Source organism: Camellia sinensis, chromosome 3, assembly GCF_055761805.1.
Source record: "Camellia sinensis isolate YWXY chromosome 3, ASM5576180v1, whole genome shotgun sequence".
Taxonomy (NCBI): Eukaryota; Viridiplantae; Streptophyta; class Magnoliopsida; order Ericales; family Theaceae; genus Camellia; species Camellia sinensis.
This window is the reverse complement of record NC_138963.1, coordinates 148593523-148613302: the sequence shown is the minus strand read 5'-3', so window position 1 is coordinate 148613302 and position 19780 is coordinate 148593523.

The window sequence follows — 19780 nt, the reverse complement described above, 5'->3', positions numbered from 1 at the left end:
TTTACTAACAAAACCACAAATTTCTCTGGTCCAAAACTAGAGAAATTCTCTCCAAACTAGACAGATCAGAGAAATTCTCTCTATTTACAGCAAAGTTACATTTTTATGAACAAACCTTGGTGATTGTACATTGATCCAGGAAATTTGTACATTGATCTAGCACCGGTGAACAAACAACAATGATGATGAACATCAATGATGATCTAGGAAATTTCGGTTGAAAGTTCCTGTAACAAACAACAATGATGAACAACAAATTCAAAACCCAGATTTCTTCAACAAACCCAGATTTCTTTAATTTAAATATTCAAAAAAAGATTTCCTTTTATAAAAAAAAAAAAAACAGATTCGAAACAAACCTAAATTTAAAACAAACCTAGATTCGTAACTGATTTCAACAAGCACATATTTCGTCATTTTAAAAAAAAAAACCTTGGATTTAAAACCCAGAATCGAATCCCAACTCTTTAACAATAAATTCTTTCAAGAAATAATTATTCAAACCAAAAATAAAAGCCATGGAATAATAATAAAGAACCATGAGAATACGTATTCTGTACGAGATACCCAAAGCTGTGTTGTACAAACTTGGTGATTGTACATTGATCTAGCACCGGTGAGCACTGGTATGGTTTGAGGTCGACGCGGATGACCGCGACCGAGCTGAAATTGGCGAAGCAATGCAAACTAAGAGGCGCATGTGAGCTAAACCGCAGCACAGCAGCAGTTGGAGTAGGTCAACGACGCAATGTACTGACGGTCATGAGCGAATTGATGAGGTTGGAAGGATGCGCTGCTGAGTTGTCACGATGTTGGCGAGTAGGTCGACGAAGACAGTGCTGATTGGCGAGCTGGTATGGTGTCGGTGTGAGCCAACAGCAACTTGGGTCGCGGTGTCGGTGTGTTCGAAGTTACTGCGATGGGCGGTGTGCAAACAATGGTGATCCTCGGCAACGGTGGGAGATAGACGAAGCACTGGTTTGATGTAGGGGGGAGAGAGAGAGAGAGAGAGAGAGAGACCAAACTCAGTTTTTGAAGTCCTTTCGTTTCTTTTTAAATTTCTCTGTGATATATGAGTTTGGGGTTGAAGGACCTTAGACATCATAAAATAACATTGTGGATCTCTTCCATTATTAAAAGTGGGAGAGAGACCTTAGACTAATTTTTCCTTTTTTTAAAGTGTTATATTTGAATGTTACGTTTGAGAGAAGTACAGTAAGAAGCTTTTTATATGTTACATTAGGGTATTGCACTATGATTTTTTTTTTTGAGTGTTATATTGGAATGTTACGTTTGAGTGTTACATTGGAGTATTACAGTTTGAAATTATACATTTTGCCAAAACTTACCAGGTAGTTTTTATACTCCTTTTGAAATATTTTAAAAATCTCACATCCTTTTAAAATGTTTGAAAAATCTCATATTTTAAGTCATTTTTATATTCATTTTGAAATGTTTTCCATATAAAAAAGATTTTTATATAAAAATTCATCCCAAATTTGATTCTCATATTGTTGTGTACTGTCACGACCCAAACCCGGCCCTATGGGTTTAGCACCGTAACCGGCCAGTAATCCGAGATTACCGAAGGCCTGCTTAACAGAAATACAGTAAAACAGAGTACAGGGCCTGGCGGAAGCCAATACAATAGTTAAACAATGTCCAATGAGCTGTGATAGTCTGTATGCAAAAGATTTTCCATGCATTCATACATAAACGGTACAGAACAGTATGCACAATATTCACATCCATTCAAACTAGGGACTCAACCCTACATAACAGTACAGAAAACATTCCATCTGTACAAAACAGTACGGTCTATACAAAATTTACAGTCACACAGTACAGGGACCTAATCCCTGTATAACAGTACAGTAAACAGTCAGTCTATACAGAACAGTTAGACAGTACAGAAGACAGGCGGGGGAAACAACCAAAACACCCCCAAGCCATAGCATGGCAACTCGGAACCTCGCAGTGAGGCGCAAAGGCTGGCTTGACAAAACTGGAGTTACCCTGACGCTCCTAGCTCCGATCTGGTGCCTGTACACCTACATATATATATGAGCAGTGAGCTAAAACCCAGTGAATAACATAAAGCGTAAAGGGGTTTAGAATGAATGTCCTTACAGTAATGAAAACAGTTCAATTCAATCAGTATTTCAGTTGTTCAGTACAGTAAACAGTCATATGTGGTACATCCATTAGCACAACAGTAACAGTAGGTCTTAAAAGACCGAACAGTAATGATGGCCATCAGTCAGTAAACAGTAGTGGCTCCATGAGGGAACCGACAGAGATCTCTGTAACAGTAACAGTCAGTAACAGTAGTTGCTAAGGATGCCACAATACAGTTCAGAATAGAGGACATACATTCATTCAATTAACAGTAACAGTTCAGAAAGCAGTACAGTTCAATTGTTCAGAAGATAATCATTTTGAACATATCTTTACATAGTTGTTACTCACAGAGTTCTGGGCTACAGTATGCTAGAGCGTGTCTCCCCAGTTGCCAACCCTACACAGTTCACAGGTTGAACACACTAAGCTACACAGTTGGGAAATCTCATAACTTAATCCCTAATTTGCCTTGGTGTGTTCTACAATGATATCCTCAACAAGATGCCTTAAACTAGGCCTAAGAATGCCTAGGATGGGATGAGGATGCAAAAATACACTTAGAAAATATTTCGCAAAGTTTGCTGAAAATAGGAGCCTCGCTCGAGCGAAACTTTCTACGCTCGAGCGTAAGTCCAAAATCAAAGGCTTCGCTCGAGCGAGGAATCCTTCGCTCGAGCGGTCTGCAAAACAGTAAAAGTACTAGATGCTGAAATTTTACGCGCGATGGTCGCTCGATGGTCGCTCGAGCGGAGCCCTGGACAAAGGTGCTCGCTCGAGCGGGGAATCCTTCGCTCGAGCGAGGAAGCCAAATCTGGAATTTCCAGATCTGCCTCCCAAGCTCAAACCAAGCATTCAACCACTCCAAACTCGACCTCTTGGGCCCAAATTCTGGAAAACATAACTAAATTCAATGTATAACAAGTTTCAAAGCTCAATTTATGAATTCAAGCCCCCAAAGGTGAGTCAATTAAAACCACATTCAAACCCATTTTCAAGAACAACATTCAAACATGTCATGTATGAGTTTTAAACCAAATTAAAGCTCCAAAGCTTGATCAAATGAGCTCATTTCTTTTCAAACCAGTTGGAAACATGGTCTATAACAACAATATGAGCATGCATGTAACATTTTGTCATGAAAACAACTCAAAATCCATCAATACTACCATGCATGCAAAGATTGGGCTTCAACTCACCATTAATGAACCAATTCATGACAATTGGACATGAACCATGCATGAATCAACTTAAACACAAGTCAAAAGGATGAAATTCATACCTAGGTTCCTTGAATGCAAGTCTAGAGGTTCAAATTAACAATCCACACTTCAATCTTCAAGCAATTCTACCAAGTTCCAAGCAATGCAAGATGAAACTCACTCTCTCCCTCTCAAGGTCGGCTAGAGCAAGGAAAATGGCTGATCAAAATGTGTTTTGATACAAGGTGTAATGAGGCTCAAACATGTATGTTGAGTGGGCCACTAAGGGTGGCAATATGGTAATTAAGCTTAACTCTTTAATTAGCTTATTTAATCTAATTTAATCATACCTAATCAATTTTCAGATAATTATACCATAAAATCACATTAAATATGAGGGTCACGGAACATCAATCGGTTTCTAGTTCGGCCGCCGATAAGGCCTTCAATTAGCAGTTTAAACATATAAACATGAACAGATAATCAGACAATCAAACAGATAGAATGCAATTAACTAACATATACTCAGTCAATTCAGTTTCAATTTCAGTCAGTCAGTTCAGTATTTCATTCAGTTCGATTATCAGTCAGTTATCAGTTCCGTTTAGCAGTAATCGGTGATTATCGGTAATCAATCAGTCCTTAATCAGTAAATAGTATGAGGGTTGTTACAGTCTCCCCTCCTTATAAAGAGTTTAGTCCTCTAAACTCGAGTTACCTTCATTCTGGAAGAAAACAGGATTCAGTGGAAACAGTTCAGGATATCTTTTGGCCATGTCATCTTCCCTTTCCCAAGTGGCATACACGCCACCGTGGTTTTGCCAGTCAACTTTCACTAACGGGATCTCTTTGTTCCTCAGTTTCTTGATTCGTCTGTTTACAATCTGTATAGGCCGCTCCTCGTAAGTGTAGTCATCACTCAACACTATCCGAGCAGGCTCAATCACATGGAAGGGATCCCGGAGGTAGTCTCTCAACATGGAAATGTGGAAGACGTTATGCATATGCTCCATTTCAGGAGAAAGCGCAACTTGATACGCCACCGGATTGATTTTCTCAATGATCTCATATGGTTCGACGTATCTCGGTGCTAACTTGCCTTTGACTCCAAAACGAGTCTGGCCTTTCATTGGTGTCACTTTCACAAAAACGTGATCACCCACTTCATACTCTCTGTCCCGTCTTCTGACATCTGCATAACTTTTCTGTCTACTCTGTGCAGTTTTCAGTCTTTGCTGTATCAGTTTCACTGTCTCAATTGTTTCATACACAATCTCGGGCCCAAGCAGAGGCCCATCTCCAACTTCTGCCCAGCAAATTGGAGATCTACATTTTCTGCCATACAATGCCTCAAAAGGCGCCATATCAATACTCGAATGGTAGCTATTGTTGTAGGCGAATTCGGCTAATGGCAGATGACTTTCCCAGTCTCCCTGAAAATCAAGGACACACATTCTCAGTAAATCCTCCAGAGTTTGGATGGTCCTTTTTGATTGGCCATCTGTCTGAGGATGGTAGGCACTACTCAGCCTCAATTCAGTACCCAATGCAGTCTGTAGGCTTTGCCAAACCTCGATGTAAACTTCAAATCCCTGTCAGAAACAATAGACACAGGCACTCCATGCAGTCTTACAATTTCATCAATATAGATGACAGCCAATTTGTCCGCATTATAGATTGTCTTGACAGGTAAGAAGTGAGCAGATTTGGTTAGTCTATCAACAATAACCCAAATTGAATCCATACCCTTTCTGGAGCGAGGTAATCCAACGATAAAATCCATCGTGATATGCTCTCATTTCCACTCTGGTATGGGTAGGGGTTGCAATAGTCCGGCAGGTCGTTGATGTTCAGCTTTGACCTGTTGGCAATGAAGACATTTGGATACAAAATCAGCAATTTCTTTCTTCATTCCCGGCCACCAGAAATTCTGTTTCAGATCTTGGTACATTTTCGTATTCCCCGGATGGATAGACAATTTCGAATTGTGGCCTTCTTGCAGAACTCTTCTTTTCAGTTCAGTATCATTTGGTACACACAGTCTTTCTTGAAATTTCAGTACATTATTCTCAAATTTGAATCCCGGTCTCGGTTTAGATTCTCTTTCTTCGATGATCTCCTTCAAGAAGTCATCCAGTTGCTGTTTCTCTTTAATCTCTTCAACCAGTGCCGGTTGAGCAGAAATAGCAGCTAAGGTTCCACCTTGTTCTCTCAAAACAATTTCTATTTCAGATTTTTCAAGGTCACAAAGCAGCTCTTTCTGTCCGGTGAGCAAACATGCTAAGTTTCCAATCGATTTCCGGCTCAATGCATCGGCAACGGTATTGGCTTTTCCCGGATGGTACAATATCTGTAGGTCATAGTCTTTAATCAGTTCCAGCCATCTCCGCTGTCTCATATTCAGTTCTTTCTGTGTGAAGAAATACTTTAAACTCTTGTGGTCGGTGTATACTTCACATGTCACCCCGTACAGATAGTGACCCCAGATTTTCAGTGCAAATACTACTGCAGCCAGTTCCAGATCATGGGTCGGGTAGTTCTTTTCATGTGGTCTCAGTTGTCGGGAAGCATAAGCAATAACTTTCCCATTCTGCATTAAAACACATCCCAAACCCTTATGAGAAGCATCACTAAATACAGTATAACCATCCGTACCTGAGGGTAAGGTAAGAACTGGTGCAGTCACTAATCGAGTTTTCAACTCCTGGAAGGCAGATTCTCTTTGGTCAGTCCAGTCAAATGATGTCCCCTTCTGAGTTAACTGAGTCAATGGTAGGGCAATTTTGGAGAAATCTTTGACAAATCTTCTGTAATATCCAGCCAATCCCAAAAAGCTTCGGACTTCAGTCACATTCGTTGGTCTAGGCCAGTTCACTACAGCTTCAATTTTCTGCGGATCAACAGAAATTCCATTTTTGCTAACAACATGCCCCAAAAACATAACACGGTCAAGCCAAAATTCACATTTAGATAGTTTAGCATACAGTTTCTGTTCTCTTAAGGTTTGTAGGGCAAGTCTCAAATGATGTTCATGTTCTTCTATACTTTTGGAGTAAATCAATATGTCATCGATAAATACAACAATAAAGTCATCAAGGTACGGTTTAAAAATTCTGTTCATGAGGTCCATAAAAGCAGCAGGGGCATTCGTGACTCCGAAAGGCATAACCAAAAATTCGTAGTGTCCATACCTTGTTCTAAAAGCAGTTTTATCAATGTCTTCCGGTTTAACCTTCAGTTGATGATACCCCGATCTGAGATCAATCTTAGAAAACACTTGTGCACCCTGTAACTGATCAAATAAATCATCAATGCGTGGCAATGGGTATTTGTTCTTTACAGTTACCTTATTCAGTTCACGGTAGTCAATGCACAGTCTCAGTGAGCCATCTTTCTTCTTGACAAACAAAACAGGAGCACCCCATGGCGAAGTGCTAGGTCTGATGAACTTTTTGTCTAACAGTTCTTACAGTTGCACTTTCAGTTCTTTCAGTTCAGTTGGAGCCATTCGGTAGGGAGCTTTAGAAACTGGTTGTGTTCCGGGAATCACATCAACGGTAAATTCAATCTCCCTGTCAGTCAAATCTCCTGGAAGATTATCTGGGAAAACATCTGGAAATTCTCTGACTATAGGAATGCAATTCACATCAGTTTTAACGCTATCATCAGTAGACACAGTCAGTACAGAACACAGATATCCTTTACACCCCTTTCTAATTAATTTAACAGCTTTCACTGACGAAATCAAATACGGAGGAGGTACTACTCCACTCCCATTAAACACAAATTCAGGTAAACCCGGTGGACGGAAAACAACTTGCTTGGTCACACAGTCAATAGTGGCATGATATTTTTGTAACCAATCCATCCCCAATATTACGTCAAAATGATCAATGTTCAATGGCAGTAAATCAATAAACAGATGCATATCCCCAACAATGATTTCACATGCGGGGTACATATAAGCACATGTCATGGATCCCCCTACGGGTGATGATACGGCTAGCAGATAGTTCATAGGTTCTAAGGGTCTATTCAATTTCCGTGAAAAAGCATGCGATACATAAGAATGCGTAGACCCCGAATCAATCAATACATATGCATTTTGTGTACAGATAGAGAGGATACCTGACACAACGGTCTCAGTATTTTGCACGTCTCCCGGTACTAGGGCGAACACTCGGCCCTGCCTCATGGGCTCTTTCCCGGTAGCTCTGGGGTTAGGCTTTGGTGCTACAGTTGATGCTGCTGCGCTTGGTGCAGCTTTACTACTGGCTTGTGGAGCAGAGGGGCAGTCTTTAACCATGTGGCCCACCTTGCCACACCTGTAACAGGCTCCAGATATTCTGTAGCAGACCCCCTTGTGCTTCTTGCCGCACTCAGGACAGGGTGGTATGAACCCACTCCCTTGGCTGGGGCTAGTCGTCAACCCCGTGTTCTGTTTCTTGTTGGCTGGGTTGTGCTTGCCTTTCTTGAATTTGAAACCCTGCCTTTTACCATGCCATTCAGTTATTGGTGTTTCAGATTGTTTCACCGCTGCAATGTTCGACTCGGCCATCAATGCCCGGTCGAGAACACCCACAAAAGTCGGTAATTTCAAAACATTTATCCGGTCAAGTATTGCCACATTAAGGCCACCTTCAAATTTTCTGGCCTTCTTATATTCAGTATCCACCATGTGCGGCGCATAACGGGCAAGTTCAGTAAATTTTGTTTCGTACTCTGCAACGGACATTGTGCCCTACTTCAGCTGTTCAAATTCAGTCACTTTCCTATCCCTGACACATTGTGGGAAGTACTTTTCAAAGAAGGACTCCTTGAACTGAGCCCAAGTCATAACGGTATTTGTATCACGGATTAACATCCACCACCTTCTAGCCTCTTCTTGTAAGGTGAAGGTAGCTAACAGTACTTTGTTCGCTTCTGAGCACGGAAACACTTCGAATAATTTTTCTGTTTCCAGAACCCAAGCTTCAGCTTTTAACGGTTCAAGGCCTCCCTGAAAGGATGACAGTTTCATCTTGCTGAATTTATGGGTGAGAGCAATAATATCCCCATCATCCACATTCGCATTAGGTTCCAGCTGTACCGGAGGAGGAGGAGGTGGGGGCGGTTGGTTCTGTTGTTGTTCAAGTCTAGCAGTTATCAGTTCTATCATTCTTTCCATTCTTTCCATTCTTGCCTCGGTAGACGAGGATTCAGGTTCATTTGCATTGTCCATTTCACTATAAGTAGTTATAACAGTTTTAAACATAAGCAGTCATTTGTTTAACAGTTTAACACATTAGCATGTATTCAGTCATAACACATTAGCATGTATTCAGTCATAACATAACCACACACTTATCATGCTCATGAGATGCCCTAATAACTTTTCTAGGACACCCTATAGCTCATTTGGACACGTGTGTGCGGTATAACTCGTGGTTAAGTATCGCTCTGATACCACTCTGTCACGACCCAAACCCGGCCCTATGGGTTTAGCACCGTAACCGGCCAGTAATCCGAGATTACCGAAGGCCTGCTTAATAGAAATACAGTAAAACAGAGTACAGGGCCTGGCGGAAGCCAATACAGTAGTTAAACAATGTCCAATGAGCTGTGACAGTCTGTATGCAAAAGATTTTCCATGCATTCATACATAAACGGTACAGAACAGTATGCACAATATTCACATCCATTCAAACTAGGGACTCAACCCTACATAACAGTACAGAAAACATTCTATCTGTACAAAACAGTACGATCTATACAAAATTTACAGTCACACAGTACAGGGACCTAATCCCTGTATAACAGTACAGTAAACAGTCAGTCTATACAGAACAGTTAGACAGTACAGAAGACAAGCGGGGGAAACAACCAAAACACCCCCAAGCCATAGCATGGCAACTCGGAACCTCGCAGTGAGGCGCAAAGGCTGGCTTGACAAAACTAGAGTTACCCTGACGCTCCTAGCTCCGATCTGGTGCCTGTACACCTACATATATATATGAGCAGTGAGCTAAAGCCCAGTGAATAACATAAAGCGTAAAGGGGTTTAGAATGAATGTCCTTACAGTAATGAAAACAGTTCAATTCAATCAGTATTTCAGTTGTTCAGTACAGTAAACAGTCATATGTGGTACATCCATTAGCACAACAGTAACAGTAGGTCTTAAAAGACCGAACAGTAATGATGGCCATTAGTCAGTAAACAGTAGTGGCTCCACGAGGGAACCGACAGAGATCTCTGTAACAGTAACAGTCAGTAACAGTAGTTGCTAAGGATGCCACAATACAGTTCAGAATAGAGGACATACATTCATTCAATTAACAGTAACAGTTCAGAAAGCAGTACAGTTCAATTGTTCAGAAGATAATCATTTTGAACATATCTTTACACAGTTGTTACTCACAGAGTTCTGGGCTACAGTATGCTAGAGCGTGTCTCCCCAGTTGCCAACCCTACACAGTTCACAGGTTGAACACACTAAGCTACACAGTTGGGAAATCTCATAACTTAATCCCTAATTTGCCTTGGTGTGTTCTACAATGATATCCTCAACAAGATGCCTTAAACTAGGCCTAAGAATGCCTAGGATGGGATGAGGATGCAAAAATACACTTAGAAAATATTTCGCAAAGTTTGCTGAAAATAGGAGCCTCGCTCGAGCGAAACTTTCTACGCTCGAGCGTAAGTCCAAAATCAAAGGCTTCGCTCGAGCGAGGAATCCTTCGCTCGAGCGGTCTGCAAAACAGTAAAAGTACTAGATGCTGAAATTTTACGCGCGATGGTCGCTCGATGGTCGCTCGAGCGGAGCCCTGGACAAAGGTGCTTGCTCGAGCGGGGAATCCTTCGCTCGAGCGAGGAAGCCAAATCTGGAATTTCCAGATCTGCCTCCCAAGCTCAAACCAAGCATTCAACCACTCCAAACTCGACCTCTTGGGCCCAAATTCTGGAAAACATAACTAAATTCAATGTATAACAAGTTTCAAAGCTCAATTTATGAATTCAAGCCCCCAAAGGTGAGTCAATTAAAACCACATTCAAACCTATTTTCAAGAACAACATTCAAACATGTCATGTATGAGTTTTAAACCAAATTAAAGCTCCAAAGCTTGATCAAATGAGCTCATTTCTTTTCAAACCAGTTGGAAACATGGTCTATAACAACAATATGAGCATGCATGTAACATTTTGTCATGAAAACAACTCAAAATCCATCAATACTACCATGCATGCAAAGATTGGGCTTCAACTCACCATTAATGAACCAATTCATGACAATTGGACATGAACCATGCATGAATCAACTTAAACACAAGTCAAAAGGATGAAATTCATACCTAGGTTCCTTGAATGCAAGTCTAGAGGTTCAAATTAACAATCCACACTTCAATCTTCAAGCAATTCTACCAAGTTCCAAGCAATGCAAGATGAAACTCACTCTCTTCCTCTCAAGGTCGGCTAGAGTAAGGAAAATGGCTGATCAAAATGTGTTTTGATACAAGGTGTAATGAGGCTCAAACATGTATGTTGAGTGGGCCACTAAGGGTGGCAATATGGTAATTAAGCTTAACTCTTTAATTAGCTTATTTAATCTAATTTAATCATACCTAATCAATTTTCAGATAATTATACCATAAAATCACATTAAATATGAGGGTCACGGAACATCAATCGGTTTCTAGTTCGGCCGCCGATAAGGCCTTCAATTAGCAGTTTAAACATATAAACATGAACAGATAATCAGACAATCAAACAGATAGAATGCAATTAACTAACATATACTCAGTCAATTCAGTTTCAATTTCAGTCAGTCAGTTCAGTATTTCATTCAGTTCGATTATCAGTCAGTTATCAGTTCCGTTTAGCAGTAATCGGTGATTATCGGTAATCAATCAGTCCTTAATCAGTAAACAGTATGAGGGTTGTTACATGTACCTTACCTTTCTAGCGTGCACACACACACAAAAAAAAAAAAAAAAAGAAAAAAAAGAAAAAAAGAGAAGGAACATAATAGAAATAAGAGTATAACCGTAAATCTAATTTTTAAATAATATATTAAATCTACTTTTTCAAAATTAATGGAACTAATTGGTTTATAAGAAAATCTTTAGGACTAAATGGATCACCATTCCTCAAGATGGGATTTATAGATAAATTTTCCTTTATTTTTAGAAAATTTTATTATTTTATTATTTGTATTTTTATTGATTTTTTTTAATATTTTAATTATTTTTTGTTAATTTTTAGATATACCTAACATAAATATATACTTAAAAAGTATAATATTTGTGAAAAAAATCTTTGAAAAATTCACTAAATACCAAAAATATAAAAAAATATAAAAATTCAGTACATTTTTCATATTTTTATGTATTTATAGTTTAGATACGGAAAAATGTGTTTGGTTTTAATTTACTATTTTACTATTTTTTTAAAATACCAAAAATATAAAAAACTACAAAAATTCAGTACATTTTTCACAAATAAGAATAGTTTAGATGTAGACTACCAAACAAATGGTGGTAGTTCAATCTTGAACTACCACACTAGATTTGGATTGCGAAAATATATTTGGCAATGGTGACAGCCGCTTGGGAAAGGTAGATCATCACCTTCGGTGACCCTTTGTGGTCGTGATCGCAATCTTATGAGAGAGATCACTATCACCGTTGTCCCTTTGTAATCACAATTTTGCGTGTGTATATATGTGTGCACGAGAGAGAGAGAGAGAGAGAGAGCAGTTGGTGAGGATGAGGATGGTGGTTATGGTGATGTGTAGAGATGATGAGGGTTGTAGACCAGAGCTGGTGATAGCAAAGAGAGGCTGCTGATCAAAATGGAAATGTGGATCAGTTAGGGTTAGAATTTGGAAAGGTAGGGATAAAAATAAATTTATGATTTGATGTTAGGGTAAATTTGTAATTAAAAAAGTTAAAGAAGTAGGCGGTCCAAAAATAAATATTAAGGTGCTATTAGTTTCACTCTTTATTCATCAGTGATTTTATTTCTACTCACAATTTTTTATGACTTCACATAATTTTTATAAAGTTCGAATATCAACTAGTAAAATTATATAGTTCAAAAATCAAGGAAAACTATGGGATTGTAGACATTCTATTTTTGATCGCCTTTAAGACTTGGACGCCTCATGGTGAACTCTCAATGATGAATTGGTACGTTGTACAATCGTTCAATTTCATCAGCAAAAGGCTTCGATTTTTAATCTTTAGAGCCCAAACCTTGTACCTCATTCGGACCAAAATCTAATTTTTTTTCTAACTTGACCACTTAGAGGCCTGCTGGCCAAAAAGTGGCCGGCAAGCCAATTTTTATTAGCTTGTCGTCCCTCTTCATGGCTAGTCGGCCATGTCCAGCAGCCAACAGATATTTTGTTGCTAGTTGTTCCTCCATGTGCATGCCTTGCACCAGTAGGCTTAATACAGATATTTCCGACAGAGGAACCTGTTTTTCTATAAATAGATGACCACCTCTCTTGATTTTAGGTTAGAAAAATTTGTCAAAAGCCAAAAACTTGTCAAATACTCTCCATCTCTATCTTGCAATATACGTACATTGTACATACACTTTCCAAACCAAAAATTTGAGGCTTCTTGCTGAGATTATTGAGTCAAAATTTCAGCTCTTGAGGGTGATCACATTGTGGTTTGTGAACTAAAGAACATCCTCTCTTCAAGAGGTATAGCTTGTGTCATCTTTTCTATTATTTGTACTATTCTTTTCTTCTCTTTTATACATTGTTTTGGACTGTTTTTAAGTACGGAAACTTGTGATTAAAAAGCTACTAAAGGTGGAGGGGTTAACACCCTTTCTTGAACCTTATCCCATGGCTTAAATCTTTGTTTTTTCCCCACTTGTTTCTTTGCTTTTAACTACTGATTTTTAGAGTTTTCAGAGACTAAAACATGTGATTTTAAGGTCCAAAAAGTGGAGGGGTTAGCCATCCTTCCTTAGGCTTGCTTACTAACTTTATTCTCTTTCGCTTTTGCTTACTTTTTCTAGCTTTCCAAATTGATTTTAACACTGTTTTTATTAGATTTGGGGTTGTTTTAATTGTTTATTTAGTTTATGCTTTGAATACTATGCTTGTGGTATTGTAAGTCCTCGTAGATTTGGTGGTTTAGGCCATAGACACTAATCTATTTGAGTTGATAGCTTTCTTTACATAATTTCTATATAAATATCCATATTTGTCATCATTACCTTTGCCTAATCATCTCTGCAACCTCTCTTATTTCTTTGTTTTTTTAATTTTTAATTTTTAATTTTTTATTAAGAGTTGTCTTGAACACTAGTTTGTTGCTCAAGGCATGAGAAAGAGACTTTCCATGCTTAATGCTTTAATCTCTTCGAAGATTCATTACCAAGGAATTATATCTCTCTCATGCTAAGAACAACTTCTTGTTTAATACTTCTCTTTATCGCTTTTTGCACTTAGTGAACGTAGTTATCACTTTTGAACAAAAATGAATAAAGAATGACAAGGTAATGTAAAAGAGGTTAAAATTAGAATAAAAGTGGTAAAAAAGGGTAAATAAAATTGAGTCAAATTCAATCGGACGTTATATTGAACCCATTGATTCTTGAATCATTACATACTCGTTAGTGATATTAATGATTCAAGAAGCAATGTCTAACACTTCTCTTGAGGTAACTCCATGATAGAGAGGAGGTGTTGTGGTCTTGTATTCCATTCATTGAGCTTTTGTCCTATTGATTCATAGATTATCACGCAACAAATTTGCGACAATTGATGATTTGTGAATCGAGTCTACTCCTCTCTTGATCAATTTCATAATAGGGAGAGGCTGAGAGGATAAACATCTCTTGGAAACACTCTATTTTTGCTCTGTTTCAATTCTGTGGCAGCAGGGCAGTACCCTAAAACAGTGGCCGATCGATCACTTTTTTGTCCGGCCAATCACTTCTTGAGGCTGGCCAACTATATTTTGTTGCGCAGACAGTGTCATTTTTATGGCAAAACAGAGCAGAAGCTGGGACAAAAACAAAATAATTTTTTGACTGCAAACGAAATAGATTCTGGCAGCAAGACAGAGAGGTTTCTAGGAGGACGTTCTCGTTTGTGCATGTATGACGCTTCATTTCCTATGGTCCCTTTAAAATTAATGCTTTGATAGTAGTATGTTTAAATTAATTAGATTCATTCGAAATTGTAATAGCTAAGTTAAATTTAGTTATTTGTAATAGCTAGTTAAATTAGTTAATTTGGGGTTGTAATAATTAATTTAAATTCGGACATTCGGACCCTCTGGTATGAGGGCAAACTTGAAATATTGTATACGTCTTCCAACCCTCCATTCTTTCTCTCTTTTATTTGCTTGCTTATGATGGATTGCATGTAGTATCATATTTTTGGTCTCATATCATTACCGTGTATAAATATCCATTTTTGCATGCATTGGGTTCGATTCATCACTCTAAGGCCTTGTTTGGCAGCTGTCATTTTTAGTCAAAAAGTTACTAAAAAAATCAAAAAGCCAACAACCCATACCAAAAAGTCAAAAAGTCATCCCAAACATTCTAATTTTTTTTACATCACATTTTAGCCAAAAAATCAAAAAGTTACTAAAAAATCCTATTCCCAAACGAGGCCTAAATCCTACTTACTTGAATACGTGAGCTAAATGCATATTTTGAGTTGAGCCATATGTCATTTTAAAAAACCAAACCTAATACTTGCATTTTGTATGTGTTGCATTAGTCACTTGCATATTAGAACAAGCATTTTTCTAACTATTTTCTCCTATTTTGGCTTGCCTCAGTTGAGTATTAGGTGAACATTTTTGCTTTAGCATATTTCATAAATGTTTGTGTTGCCATAACAAGTATATTACCATGCGGCTAAGTGTTTTTTTGATATACCTCTTGAATGCCGGTGGATGAAGGATATTTTACTTAAGTTGGAATGCATTTGATTAATGTATATATGAGCCCACTTTTTCAAGTGACATATATTCAAAACACTTTTCAAACAAATATGAAATCAAAGTATTCCAAAGTGAGTGATTTAGTCTATACTTGTGTGCCTCACATAGTAAGTTAGCATAATAATCGGAACAAGAGTATATAATGTACATAAAAATCATATCATGATTAGTAGAAGCTGATCGTTGATTAGGTGAATGGAGTGCCCAATTCATGACCTTTCCATCTCATACTTAAGTTCCCGAGACAGACAAGTGGCCTTTGGCATGAGTCACGGGTTTTCTAAATTTTTCAAAAATGTGGCAATGCTCTGAAATCTGGCAATGCAGTCCATTTCTAGCATCTATGATGATAAATGAATTTTCTAAGATTTGCTGGATTTAGAGTCTCATTTTTTTTATTTTTTTTTATTTTTTCCATATTGCACTTGTGAAGCTATATTCAAAACTACGGAAGTCCAAACTGTAGAGCTATCGTATCAGAGAAAACTAAACTCCTCCGAGGAGCAGACAAAGCAAGCTAGGGGGATATCATTTGGTTAGAAACTTGATAGTTAAATTATAAGTTTTGTTTCAAAATTGATCGCCCAATTATATAATTTTATTTAATAGATGATATTAGAACTAAAATAGTGTCTAGAAATAGAAACATTTCAATTAAAGTTTTTAGTGTAGTTTTATTTTAAAGCCTCTTTTGAAAACTTACTATTTTATTAATTTTTTTTGACTAAAATATAAAGTAAAAAAATTAGTACGTTTGTGATAACTTTTTTAATTTTTTACAAAAAAAATATAAAAAGTAGAGAGGAGATTTTTTTTGATTTTTTTTATATAATTTATTGATTTTTTAACTTTTTAAATAATTTTTTAATTTTTAAGCTAAAATTCAAACTCTCAAACGAGGCCTTAATTAACATTTAATTTTCTATCTTTTAGGCTTTTAGTAGAATTTTTTTAAATTTTTTTTACCAAAATGTAAAAAAAATTAAAAATCAATAAAAATGTCAAAAGTCAAATAAAACATTTGCTGAAAAAGTTGATCCAACCAAGACTTTTGATAAGATAAGACTACTGAGGGCACATGTTGCCAGCTAATTGTTGATCCAAACAAGACTCCTAGATAAGCCCTCCTTTGCCATAAGTTAAACGAAAGTTTTTTTTTTTTTTTGGGTTAAAATAGTTATAAACAAATAAAATAAGTTTTTAGTTTAATAACATAAAATATTATATTTAAATTATAATTATTTTTTTTTTTACAAAAGTTAAAAATTAAAAGTCTATTTCGAACGAAACTTTTTAACTCCAGACTAAAATAGATAAAAGGACAAAAAATCAAAAAGTCAATCCACATCCTAAACCAACCCTTTAAAGTATTTTAATAGAGTGACATGACATGCTAGTAAATTATCTGAAAAAATAGATCCAAACAAGACTTTAATTTCAGTATAAAAGTTAATCTGCTGAAAAAGTTGATCCAAACAAGCCTTTAGGAGATTAAGGCCTTATTTGTCGTAATTTAAAAAAGTTAAAAAGTCACTATTCTGTTTAAGTCATATCATCTTATTTAAATCATATCATCTCTCTATCACATCATTTCAAACTCAACCTATATCCAACTTATATTTTATAAAAAATTAAAAAATATATTAATTTAAATCATCCAGATAATTTACCTATATCCAACTTATATTTTATAAAAAAATTAAAAAATATATTAATTTAAATCATCCAGATAATTTCTAAAGTTAACATCATTCCTCAGAATAAATTATCTGACCAAAAGTTAAGGTTTCCTATAATGAGCCAATAATATGATTATCACGTTTCATTTGTCAGTATCAGTAAGCCAATTGCATTGAGTAGTTGGCCATTAAAGCAATACCATAAAAAGATGATATTTAATTTTGATAAACAAACATAGGGTCCTGTTATGGTGTGCAACCCCTTAAGGTTGCATACCATATGCAACCAATACAAAAGGTGTAAATGGAAGGTGTAAACATAAAACAGGACAACAAACAGAAAGACGTAAGCGTAAGGTGTAAGTTGCACACTTAAGAAAAGTCCACAAACACACTAGCATTATTATATAGGGTTTGGTTATGGTGTGCAACTTACACCTTACACCTTACACTTACACTTTTTGTAAAAAATTAAACCTTACACTTACACCTTTTTTGAGGTTGCACACCATGTGCAACCCACTTACACCTTACACCTTACACTTACACCTTACACTTACACCTTATACTTATACTTACACCTTATACTTACACTTTTTGTGTAAGTGGCACATGGTGTGCACTTGCACACTTAAGAAAACTCCTATTATATATAGGAGAATCATTTCTCCAATTCAAATCAGAATTAGAGTGATCCAATCCTAAGCATAACATAATGTCATTAAATTTGTTTTTTACAAATCAAATATGTAAAGAGTTGTTTGAGATGATTTAAATAAATATATTTTTTAATTTTTTTAAAAAAATATGTAAAAAAATAAAAAAATGATATGATTAAAAAAAATAAAAAGTATATTATTTTAGAAAATGCCAAATAATCCCTTACTCATACAAAACATATCCACCTATTTAATATTAGTTTTTAAAAAAAAATAGATTGGATTTAAAATATGAGTTTTGTAAGTAGTTGTGACTTTAAATTATTATTATTTTAAATTATTAATGTGGGCCAATCCTTTGAACGGGTCGCAATCGAAAAAGTTGAATAGACAAAACTGACGAAACGTGGGGAACACAGATTTTGCTTTCACATTTGGAAAAATTATTACATGATTTAGGATACCATGGGATCATATTTTTGAGCAATCACAAATCATTATAGCTTTTGTTATTTTTTATTAACTCAACATAAAATTTTGAACTCGTCTTCTCTATAAATTATATGATTCGTTTGGGATTTGGGATGTGAGTTTATTTTTTGATTTTTTAATTATTTACTCTGAGATTAAAAAAATCTCATTTGAGATATGTTTTTTTGATTTTTTTAATTTTTATGAGAGAAAAATAAAATATTTGTGAGTTGAATGTGATGTTTAGTCTTATTGAGTTAAAAAATTTATTTTATCTTTTTATAATTAAAAAAATCAAAAAATTTAACATGCCAAACGAAGATATAATATATCATATACTTGAAATACTACCTGACATAACCAGGACCACGAAATAACTTCTCTTCACATTTGATTTTCCAAATGGTTACACCTCGTTTGGCAAGAGGCTATTTTAGCCAATTAGTCAAAAAGTTAAATTAGCCAAAAAGCCAGCAACCCATACCAAAAAATCAAAGATTCTCTTTTCTCTCTACTTTTTGCACATCTTTTCGTAATTAGCCAAAAAATCATCCCAAACATACAAGTTTTTTTTACCTACATTTTTAACCAAATAGCCAAAAAGTTACTAAATTAACCTGTTCCCAAACGAGGCCTTAGTTGTTGACTCCAAATGTGCAGAAGTCTACATCATATAATAAAATGGATGAGCCTTTTACTTCTCCATTAAGGATCTAGTGTTGTTATATTTCATTGTCAGGTCATATTCTTCATTTTATCACGATGGGTTTGTTGAGGTTCTTTATTCTTTTATTATTAATTAATAATTAAGACAACAAAATAAAGATACTGTGCAAATGAAGACAATGAATAAAGACAACGTGCAAATTATTCTTTTGTTGGGTTTGTCGGGTCATATGCTCGTGAATATAATTTAGGCTCCGTTTGGTAAGGGTTAAACGGGATTTTTTTGATTATTTTAGTCACAAAAGATAAAATAAGTTATTTTAAACACAAAAAATAAAATATCACATCCAACTCATAATCATTACATTCTTCTCTCACAAAAAAAGTCAAAAAAGCTAAAAAGCTAAAAAACCCTTTCCAAACTAAACTTTTTAGCCCAGGTTAAAATAGTCAAAAAAATTAAAAAGCCAAAAAGCCAACTCACTTCCCAAACGGAGGCTTAATCTCCAGTTTTGAAATATGCAAATTAAGGCAATGTTGTTTAGGAACCCTTTGAAAAGATTGGTAAAAAGTCAGTTTTTTAATTTTTTTAATTTTTTATCCAAAAAAGTCAAAAAAATACTTAAAATAAGTAATTTATACAAAAAATACTCAAAAAAATTAATTTATACTTCAGATTCTTTCAAAAAGTGTATATTTTACCAATTTTTTTGAATATATTTTTATATATAAATTCTATATATATATATATATATATTTTATTGTTGTAACAACCCCATTCATGATCATCTGCAGACCAATTTGTTGTTGCAATTGAAGGATTCATTATAGGGGTGAGCAGCGGATATATCGATCCGTCAAAATCGATCGAACCGAACCGATCCGCCGCATTTTGGACGGATGCGTGATGACGAGCGGATGGTTGCGGATTGATTTTCTCCAATCCACCAATTTGGTGGACGGATGGCGGATTTGAGATTTTTTTGGCCGCAACGGAACCGCCAAACCGTGAGCACCCCTAGTAATT